Source organism: Anoplophora glabripennis, unplaced genomic scaffold, assembly GCF_000390285.2.
Source record: "Anoplophora glabripennis isolate ALB-LARVAE unplaced genomic scaffold, Agla_2.0 scaffold1032, whole genome shotgun sequence".
In the NCBI taxonomy this organism is placed as follows: domain Eukaryota; kingdom Metazoa; phylum Arthropoda; class Insecta; order Coleoptera; family Cerambycidae; genus Anoplophora; species Anoplophora glabripennis.
In genome coordinates this window covers 46,829-58,965 of record NW_019417161.1, presented here as the reverse complement: position 1 = coordinate 58,965, position 12,137 = coordinate 46,829, and positions in this window count along the sequence as shown.

Sequence of the window (12,137 nt, the reverse complement as noted above, 5' to 3'; positions counted from 1 at the left end):
AATTTGAAAAACGCTTTGGAGGGATAAATGGGCATTTTTTGGGGTGATCATCCAAATATTACTACTTGCACCAGTGGCGTTCGTGCGAGAAAGTCAACAACATTTTTAATTAAAAAAATGGTACGCCACTGACTTTTTCTCGTTCTGATTTTTTTTTAAATCCGCCATCAATTCTGAATGAAATTCGTCTCTTCATTTTTTTTCGTAGAATGCACAGTTTTTGAGCAAAGAAATAAAACATTTTATTGCAAGTTGTGTAGGTATTTTTAATTTCTATTAATAAAGCCATCAAATTTCGAATCAATATCTTTAAAACTATTTGAAATAATTAATAAAAATAAATAAAAAATTAAAATGTAAGCACTTTGTATCTCTGAAACGAAGCATATGTCGATCTACGTTTATATGAACTTATTTTCACAAAATAACTTAGGCAACCATCCCCTAAAATATTGGAGATATTTTCACAATATTGTGAAAATATGTCTACTGTATGATGATTATGCATGTTTTAAAATTTTAACGTAAAATGGTTGTTGTTTAGGTTTTAATTTATAACAATTTTAACAATAAAAGTTCCTGATCAGGAACGAAACGTCAAGAAAGAAATCGCTGCTATTTTTTTTATTCTTTTTTTAACCGACTATCACACCAGAACCCAATTCTCAAGAAAATAAATTATTTTAATATATAATTAAATTATTAGTGGGATTAAAGCCTATTTTCTAGATGAATCTCTTTTTTCTATGTAAAAGCTTTCGCAATATTTTATTGCTTCTTCAGTTACACTATAAGGTATAGATGTAGTTATAATAATTTAAAATATAAAAGTGGATTACTTACAAGAAACTGAGTTATTGATTATTTATAGATAGATCGATAGATTTGAAAGATCGACATGTTGCTCTTGCTCTTTGCAACAAAAAGCTAATAAACTTGTTTCGAAACTTAAACAATCTCGACAAATTTCTGACGTTGAATCTAAAGCTTTGACATTTTATAATTCATGTGCTCCTCGTTTCTATGAGTTACCTAAAATACATAAACCTGAACTGGCTATGCGTCATCTATTAATTGTCCAAACGGTTCGTTAGCTAAATATTTAACAGATATACTTACTAAATCTTATAATACTAGCAATGATTTTTATGTTAAGGATTCTTTCGATTTTAGTAATTTTATTAGTAATTATCAATTACCAGAGGGATTTGTAGTAGTCAGTTTTGATGTTGTGTCACTTTTTACAAATGTACCATTAACAAGAATTTTATCTAGTATAACTGAAAATTGGAATGTAATTAATGAGAATTCAAGTTTGGATTTGGATAATTTTTGTGTTTTTGAAGGGGTTTATTACAAGCAAATCTTTGGTACCCCAATGGGGTCCACAATTTCACCTATTTTAGTTAATTGTGTATTAGATGATTTGGTTAGGGATTGCCTATCAAAATTGCATATTAATACACCGTTTGTAAAACTTTACGTAAATGATTTGATTCTGGCGGTTCCACTGAATGAGATAGATAACACTCTAAGGGTTTTTAACAGTTATGATAATGACATCCAGTTCACCGTTGAAAGGGAGCAGAACAACTGCATCCTGTTTTTGGATATGTCAATATATAGAGACCAGCAAAATAAGTTAGCCACGAAGTGGTATAGAAAATCTATGAGTAGTGGCAGGTAAATTAATTTTCATTCATACCATCAAAATAGAATGAAACTGAATTTAATCTCAGCCCTTAAAGCCAGGGTATGTAAACTGACACACCCCAGTTTCTTAAATCAATCGTTTAAAAACACTTTTGATAGAGAATTCCTACCCAGAAAATCTAGTCAATAAAATTTTGTTTAATACTGATACTAATAATGTTTCCCCATTATATAATAGATTTTTCGATAACAGCGTAGAAACTGATAACAATTTACAAGTCACTGCACCCAAATATAAATCGTTTTTGTTTTTAAAAGAACTTGCACCAAATTTACATTATATTATAAAAGATTTAAATGTTAAAATTGGATATAAAAATTTACTCACTTGCAATAGACTTTTTTCTAGAACTAAGGAACCTTACCATAAATTGGAAAAATCGGGGGTTGTTTATAAAATTGATTGTTTTAATTGTAACCAGACACATATTGGACAAACAGGCCGTACCTACTCTAAAAGGTAGACTAACATCCCACAAAAGTGATTGTAACTTAAAAAAACGTCCTGTGCCCTTTCAGAACATACATTATGTACAGGCCACAAAATGAATTTTAACGGTGTCACAGTTTTGGACAGTGAAATAAACTATAATAAGCGTGTTTTTCTGGAAATGGTACGTATCAATGAATTTTCTAATGCTCTGAATGTAAAGTCAGATATCAATAATTTGAGTTATATTTATAATTTTTTATTACATTTTGATACATATAGAAATTTACCTATGTCGCTTTCAAATTTGGAGTGAATTGCCGCCTCCGTTTTAAGTTGGTACTGTGGTTGGCAATGCTAATTGTCCCTGTATGTTGTTCTTTAACCTCATTGGCTATTACTAGTTTGAATATTAATAGATTGTTGTCAAAAAAACTTGTTCTGATAAAGATATAAGAAAATAGTTCACATTTCAAAGGCATGGCTCCATTTTACTGTATTAGTTGTTAAATGTTAAAAATTGACTGAAAAATTGTTTTTTAAAAAAATGTAGACTATAGTTATAATTGTTTTTAATCTAGTGAAGTTCATAAAATTTTAACAACAATGTTCTGTCATTTTTTATAGGTGTCTTGAGAAAGGAAATAAACATTTCCGAAAGCTTGACAACAACATAGAGTGTTCTTATTATATTAGCCCTTAGTACTGTTGACTGCAATCCCAAATACATCATTATTTAACCCCCTTTTCAGGCTGTTACTGACCGGCTGACGTCAGTCGGTTATTCAGAATTTGAGCACGGCTACGATATGAACAACGCGCCCTAGATGCAACGTTGCCATATTTATATATTTTCGCACATATAAAGACAATAAATAAACGGTTTGCTCACGTCAGCCAATAATAATTTAAATTCCTATAAATTATTTTTTATAATTATGCAATCAACACATTAAATTGTTATTGTTGCCCAGCAAGAACTTCGACGAGGTCTGAGCATGCCTTGCCAAAAATCAGTTTTTATTAACATCATAATGTTAATTTTTTAATTTGCTGTAAGCCTTCGGGCAAATGTTCAAAATGGCAAATGTTTAAATACATTACCGTTACCGTCTATGCCCAAGTGTACACGTTGGATAGATAAGCGGCGGATGCGATGAAATAAACCAGGGTTGTTACGTATTTCTTCAGCGGCATCTTCGATACGAATCCTCAACTACTCTACATTCTCTACCTCGGTGTGATACACGACAGATTTCATATAACCCCATATACAAAAGTCCATAGGATTATGGGCCCTCATCTCCCTACCCACCGATTGGGACATTGATCGTCTAAAAATCCACGGATATCGCGAGCAAAATGGGCCGGATCTCCGTCGTGCATATACCACATATCCCGTAGCATCTGAAGGGGAAGGTTTTGAAACAATTCTACTAAAAATTGAAAGTAACGCGGCCCATTCCGATGTTCAGGTAGAAATTGCGGCCCAATTAAACGATCCTGCCCATACATTGACAGCGAACCTCCTCTGAAAGCTAAACCGACGAGTAGTGTGCGGGTTTTCATCTGACCAAATGTGAAAAGAAATTAGCTCTGTTTCACTTTAAATAAAATTTAATATTAAAGTTACAAAACTCCAAGAGTTCGAGTAATTTAAATTTCATTTCACAACCATTGCAATTTCATTACAGAAATAATGACATAAAAAAAACAACACTCAGTAGATAAATTATAAAGAGGGGGTGAAATGTATGTAGTATTTAAATATTGACTGTAGGTAATAGAAGATAAAAAACAATCGGACGGAGACAAATAAACAACTCGGTACGCGTTTACGACCTAGGCTAACCTGTTTCTAGGTCAATAACCTTTCTATTTGACCCACTTTTAATTTGCACGTGTACGTGTGCATAGTCCAGGAGCCAGATAGGGTGCCATGGCCAACAGTGTGCCACGGCTGCAAACAACTTATTCGTAGTATTTTGAGCTCCTGAATCCAAAAAACTTGGTCGCAAAGCCTGAAACTGGTGAGTTTAATTGTTTTATAGCTATTTATTATGTTAAATAATACACAGTTTTAGTATTTCAATTTATTATTCAATATGCAGTTGCGTATAACCATAGTTTACATAATAAATGCAAACTTTAGTGTAAATATAAACTTTGGTGTAACTTAGGTAGGTACTTATTGTTTTTAAGAAAGTAATATGTTTTTTACCTGTTTAAAATGTCAGCACGAGTAAAACAGCGTTCATCCGTCCAGCGCACTTTGTTTTAAAAATAAAAATAAAGTTAGCATTTGCTGCACTTCGATTTAGCTGGAACTGCAAAATTCAAGACGATTGGGGAAATCAGCTGGTTCTAAAGCTTGAACTTTTTGAAAATGGTACGGGTTGAGTGAATTCTCGCGCAATAGCCGCCAAACTTTGATTCTTTTTGTCGATGTCCTGCACGTTCGCTGCGCCATATGGTATGATAGATGCAGTTGGAAAAATGCGGGATATGAATGGTGGTAGATTTGAATAAACCTTTATATTGTTAATGGTTTTGTAACCGTGTGTAGTGCATTTTGTATATTCGGGTATTTAGTAGTGTGCCGACTTTTTTTATTTGATAAAATACGGTGTGCCTACAAACAGGTAACTACCTCTGCTTTATTTATTTTCTTTTAACGAAAGTTGACTTCGAGAAGTCAGGCTTGTTAAAACATTCTGCACTAAGTTAATACAATTGTTAAAATTATTTATAATAAAATGCAGCATGCTCCTTTATTTACTTGAATACGTTTAACAGTAAATGTGAACCACACATTATGATGTGAACTTGCCAACGCTGTTCGCTTTAGCCGATAACTGTTCGTGACATTACGTTAGAAAATTTTCCGAGCATCCGGGCATCGGCCAGGGCCGCCCTCGTAGAGGGAGTTATGGGATGATTTCCTTCTTTTTTAAAAGTCGAGTAAAAAAATTTTTTTCCGATTTTCTGTCTTTATTAAGCCTTCCGAATACGTGGTTAAAATTAATGACATTCTGACTGAATCACCCTGTATATATATTGTAATAGAATGATTGAAGTAAAGATTTTAAAATATAAAAGAATGGTAGAGTTAGTAAATCGCAATTAATGAAAATTAATATAAAATTAATAATGGACTTGGATAATAGTTTGACCAATGGGAGGAAATACTGGAAATCATTAAAATTAAGACGGGAAGAATAAATTTATTAGAAGTTAATATAAAATCTATTAAAAGTCATTAAAGAAAGAAAATTTATATAAAAAAAATTCATGTAAAGTTAATATAAAAAATATATATAGATATATTCCAAAGCAACAATGTGATTGATATAAATAATTTGTATGACTAACTAGGGAGAAAAATAAATTAAAAAGAAGCAGGAAGAATAATTTGTCAAATAAAGTATATTGTAAGATTATTTGAAATTGAAAAAAAAACGAGAAGATTTATAATAGAAGTAACCAGAAAGAAAGTATTTCGTAGAGAGGGAAAAGTTATACAGAGGAAGCATAGGAAAAGTATTGACAGTAACAAAAATTCATTGAAGATTATTAATCAAATTGAGAATACAGCAAGTCAAATAATAAATTATAATTGTACTGTTATAGTGAAGAAATAGAGCGTAGTCAACAGAACCATAAAAACAAGTAGAACGACAAGACATAATAGGAATAGTATAGAAGATCAAATATCAAGAAAGGAAATGACAGGTGTCAAGTAAGAACCGAGGTGGACTACAGTAACTAGAACAAGTTGAAGTAGATGAGTAGGAGCTAGGACAAGTTGGAGTAGACGAGCATGTACGAGAACGAGGATCGAGCGGCCAAGGACAGAAAAAGAAGTTAGTGACGGATAGTGGAATATAGGTATAAACTAAGAATATATAATTAGACTGTGAAAAGCGTAATTTTGAACATTCATTGCGAAACATTATAGAGTTTAGGATATAATTTTAAGGAATAGTGTAGGAGTGGCGTAGATAGTATTGTTTTAACTTGTTTTAATTACTAGAAAATAAACTTTAAGAAACTAATCACATTAAAAATGTTATTTAAATTTACAATATACTTGCGTAACTATCGTAATTGAATTTTTTTGCATAAATTAAAATTTTGAGATACAATAATTAAATTCAGAACAAATTTTTAATATTTCCTTTCGAGAACATTATTCCAATTTATTTATTGAAAATTTAAAACAAAATTCATATCTTAGAACCACACCCTAAGACAAGACAACTCATGTTTTTTTTTTAAAATATAGTTGCTCGAGTCAATCTAAAAAAAAAATAACAGACTTTTTCTATAAATATAATCCTACATCTAAATTATATGCTCATGGGAGCTGGCGCCCAAATAAAGTGGATCAAGAAGCAGTGAAGCTGAGTAAGCATGCCAAGGTAAGCAAGTCTTATAGTGCTACTACGGAAACTATCATATAAAATGGCGCCCAACGTGGGGCTCAATTAAGAAGAGGCGATATTATAACGTGATAATAAGAAGAGGTTATATTTAGAAAAAAATAACATGGATCTAAGGAGTGGTAATGTAACAAGAAGAGAGGATGAAGATATAAGTATGTCTGAAGAAGAGAGTAGACCAGGAACAAGTGAAAGCAAGGAAACAGGACAGAAAACGGAGATGACATGTTTATTGGAAATGTTCCAGGAGATGGAAAGGAAAAGACAAAAACAAAGAAAGGAAGATATGGAGAGACAATTGAGAAAAGAAGAACAAGAGAATCAAAGAAAATAAGATATGAGTGAATTAAAACAAGTGATCTTAAGGAATACAGAAGAAATATCTGGAGTTTTGGATGAGTAACTAGAACAAATGAAGAAAGAATTTAAAGAGGAGCAGAAAATATTTCAGGCAGAAATTGAAGAGAAAATTTCAAGAATGGAACAGAGAGTTGCAGAATGAGTAGAAGATACTAAGAAAAAAAAACAGGAATGTAAGAGCAGGGTTGTTCAATTATGGCAAAATATCAGGAGAATAGAGGAAAGCGCCCAAGAAAAAAATCATGAAATAGGAAGAGAGATGAATAGATTGGAGCAGCGAATAACCCAAAACAAAACAAGGATAGAAGAAATAGAAACACGAACACGGAGTAGTTGTTCTAGGAGAGAACCAACGCACTTCAAGGTCACTTCAGGCTGCCGCCATCCGGAGCTGGCACCAGGTCTCGAGCAGCAGCTCCAAGGTCACGCTGAAGAAGTGTCAGTGAGGTGCGGGGGTGGGGGATCTGGATTGCAGGAGGTCGGCATCGAGGAGCGTGACGTCAGAGGCGGCAGCAGGTGCGTGCATAAGCAGCGACGGGAGGCAGCGGGGGGGCAGGCGCGTGGGGTGGCAGCGGGGTGCCGGCGTATGGGGTAGCAGCGCGATGCAGGCGTGCGGGGAGGCAGCGGGATGCCTGCGTCATAGCGGGGGGAGCAGGCGGCCGGATACGGCCAGCGATTCTGGAAGCCGGCTGCGGGGGCGGCGGCGGCAGCGGTGACGGCCTCTTGGTATCAATCTTTTTGTTATAAGGTAGAAAATATAAGAAAAGGGATAGTTAAAAAATGGTAACGTAAGCGGTCTGCAATATTTATCGAGCTAAGTAAACAGTCTCGAGCCCCAAGGTTATAATTCTGCATGTTAGCGAGTTATTTGTGACACTAATATAAATATTGTGATGATTTATTAGGTATATTTTAAGAAATACTTGGTAAGAACATGGACTCATAGCGGATGTAGGCTGAACATAAAGATCGGAATGCGTGTGAGAAGTTAGAGTGTATGAAAGCAGGTGCGACTGTGTGTCGGCTGCTTTAAACATGTAACCACAAGTTCGTCTAGAGTCTGGAGACTGGAGCGCAGTATAAACATTAAAGAATGTGGGTAATAAATAATGTGATAAGGTATTATGTTGTTGTTATTTCTTGATAAGAACATGGTTCTATAGCGGATGTCGGTAAGACAAAGAGCAGAATGTGTGGATGGTGATGATGATGTCATAGTCATGAGGTCATCTATTTTTTGCCGAGCAAGCATTTACAAATTGAATAAAATAGCTGTATGGAGCGTCTCCAGCTCATTCGAGTTTGAGACGTTGAAAGTATATATCGAAAACAATTATCAAAAGAACAAAAAATGTTTGCTGCCATTAACAAACAAGCATTAGTGAAGCCATTCATTAGAACCAATCAACTAGAAGTTGATGTAAAATACAAAATAGAATACATCGACATTGTCTTGGGCCAGTTTGGACCTCGAGTAGTAGTGACATTGGCAGAGGGCAAAGTCAGTTTACCCGAACGCTACATAAAAATAATTTCGGCTTCTGACATTACCGAATTGAAGAAACTAGTTCAGGAGAAGCCTGTATACCTAGTGAGCAAGGGCATGGTTGCCAATACCACAAATTTGGAATTTGTGGAGTAACAAAAATATGGAAGCCGAATATATGAAGAGGTTAAATGAATTCCTGGCAAATATCCAATGTTTAAAGGAAGACATCAAGTACATTGAGATTGTGAGGAAGATACGTAATGTCCACATCACCGATCAAAAAGAGGGTCCAGTTCAACGATCATACCAACACCCGGTACATAATCCACTGGGCTTACGCCCACAGGACAGCTAGATGTGGCGAGCGTTGGATGCATGACGCAATCGACCGTGTCCGATTTCAAGAAAGAATAAAAAAATTATCTTATATTATTGAACCTGTACTTGTAAACAAAATCAATCAAATTTAACCTCTTCCATATGTTCTGTATAATATATGTATATATGATATAAATATTTAATAAAATAATTAATTAAAATTATTTTCTTTTATTTTCCCTATTTCCCCTTAAAATTAAAAAATAAATAAAAATCTGATATATTTTTAAATTCATTTATTAAATTAAATAAATACAGTGATATATACTTAATAATAAAAAATTAAATATATAATACATTAACAAATATTTAATAATAATGGTTTTTTTTTTACATTATCAAGATAACAAAAAAATTAAACAATGCTATTTTTATCAATCCAGCTGTTGTGAGTGCTATCAAATCCTAGCCATTTCACCAGAACTCGATCACCCTTCTTCCTCACTATCCTCTCCATAAGGTAGACATCAGGATGCTTGACCTTCTGCAGCTCTTCCGTATAGAAACATCCCTTTATTGGCTGACTTTGAGCATCAGACAGTAAGTATGTAACAGGATCAGTCCTCTTAATACTGGATACAGTGAAAATTTCATTGGACCAGTTAGGGGTGTAACCCTTATCGAACACCCCTCTGTATTTGCTTATTCTCACCCGGTCACCTACTTTGAACTTTGACAGACGTGAATATGTAACCGTTGGATAATTATAAACCGAACTTTGAAGTATCTTTTCATTGCTCTTGTTCACGGACGCGGGCTTCATTCCAATGGTCCTATAGATAGATAGATAGATACACATTTGTTTAGCAAATGCTATACATACAAACGATTACATAAACTCAAGCAACAAAAATCCTTAAAACAGAAATATATAAAAGTTTACCCTGGTAGTGACCTAATGTAACTAACAATTAGCTTATTGAAATGATTAACCGGCCCATTACAATTTTTTATATATTCTGGTAGCTTATTGTATTGCATAAGACCCTGGTAAAACAAAGATTTACTAGTTCTTAATAAATTGTGTTTTTCTATATAAAAGTCATCCTTTTGGCGAGTGTTATAAACATGTCCATCTCTTACATAAGTTATTCTACTGTGCAAATAGCTAGTTAAGAGCAAATTTTTTATTTTATATATATATTGTAACGTTCTTAACAAAATTCGTTGTTTTATGTTTATAAAATTTAATGCATTTAACATGTCCTGTATTGGAGTATATCTACTACACTGCAAAATAATCCTCATAGCTTTATTCTGCATTTTCTGTAGAGTCTGAATCTCATTGTTATTTAAAAATAATAAAATTGTTGAACAATATTCAAAATGTGGCGCAATTATCGTTTTATAATTGGTCAGTCTGGCAAAAAATGATAAATCCTTAGATATACGCCTTAAAAAATTAATTTTTATGCTATGCTATGCTTGGTATTGTTATATTTTTTCACAATTTTATCTAACATCGTACCAGCGAAAGGTACCGTTAAAGCTGAATTCTTTATACATTATGGATTTTAGTGTCCGATTAACACGTTCCACAATCGAACTTTTCTTGCTACTATACGCGGAGTCATGATTAATATTAAATTTTCTCATTAATGCTTGAAAGTGTTTATTATAAAATTCCTTGCCCAAATCTTTCTGTAAATTACGAGGTATTCGACTATCAGTACCGAGAATCTTTTTCATAGCACTAGCAACTTCTTCGCCGGATTTTGTTTTAAGTGGAGCCGTCCACACGTACTTTGAGAAGGCATCTATTACAACCAGTATATAACGATAATTTTTATTGAATTTAGCATATGGTATCATCTCCACGAGATCGGCTTGAAAGAGATCATCTAACCCGTTAATTACTACCTTTCGCCTATTAAAATTAACTCTTACAGGCTTATGTAATTCGTTAACAATGTCCCTCTTTACAGCTGACATGTTTACTGAACGGTCACCCCACACAAACTAATCAATAATTAATCACGTGGTGCAATTAATTTGGCTTCCAGAAGCTCCTCGATGATGCTGTTCATTTCATTTACGTGATTGGAATTTCCCGCTTCTTGGGAGGCCATTAAAAGCCTAAGTCGATCCACAAGTTCGTTGGGATCGTTCCAGTACACGTAGTCGATAGCGTTATCTGTGACATTCATCATTAGCTTACTGCCGCCTCCACGATGTCAGTGTCTTTGAAGAATCGGCTTTATGACATTTATATTTCCAGCTATTTCCGCCCGATATCGGCTTAGATGAGTAATAAGACAGTCTGTTGGCACTGGTATTTCTAATGATGTCAGCATATTTCTTTTCATCGTCACTCGTGTAAATTTTAAGTGGACGCTTCTTAAACAACAATTCAAAGAGGCCCCTCGTTCCCTTATATTTGCTGTCCTTTATTAGCACATTATTGTCAACGAATTGGACTTTATAATCTCCGATGTAGAAGTCATCTTCGTCGAGATTGTATCTGATGCCATACTTTACGTCAAAGCTATCTTTAGTATCATGCACCAGTCCGGATATGTAGAATTTATGTAGATCGTGGAATTTCTCAAGATATTCATCGTCAAAATTGGATTCTTCCATGCCGCCGTCCCTCTCGGTTGGGTCAGGATCCATATATTTATCGCTATCGGCATTACTCGTTGTCTCTTCTATCTCACTCTTTGGTTCGAACTTCTTTATCTCTTGTTTTATGACGGGCAAGGTCGACAGCTGCGACTGTTTGTGTTGATACTTGTTTGATATTCGTAGCAATCGTTCGAAGTGGGGCCGTGATGGGTGCAAAAGATTTTTCAACCAGCTGATCATGACGCTTGAGAGCCTCCATTTTTCGTTTGATGGACTTTCGGGCTTTGATAATGTTATTAGTGGTAGCGGTCGCGTCCATAATGATACACGTCTAACGAATGACTAATTATAATACACACCTTTATAGGTATATATACTCATCAAAGCCTTTACGATAGCGCCGACCGCTGGTAATGTCTCTATCCTTGTCTATCACTAGGAATCCATATCTGTCTGTCCAGCATAAGGAGCACATGTGTTTGAAATCCTCGAATTTCATATCTGTATTCACATGATCGTTATAAACATGTCGGAGATTGAGATCATCCTGCTTGAATAGCACCATAAAGTTGGCATTGTCTCTCACCAAATGCTTCGGTATACGCGTATAAGTCTGACAGAGATAGAAACAATCCACCCGCTTATGTCGACCCATGCTGAAATAGTCACGTATCGGGCTCTGGTTATCGCATGCTACGTCATCGAAGATAAACACCGAGTCAAATTTAGCTTGGGCTGGCGGTAATATGTCGTCGCTGTC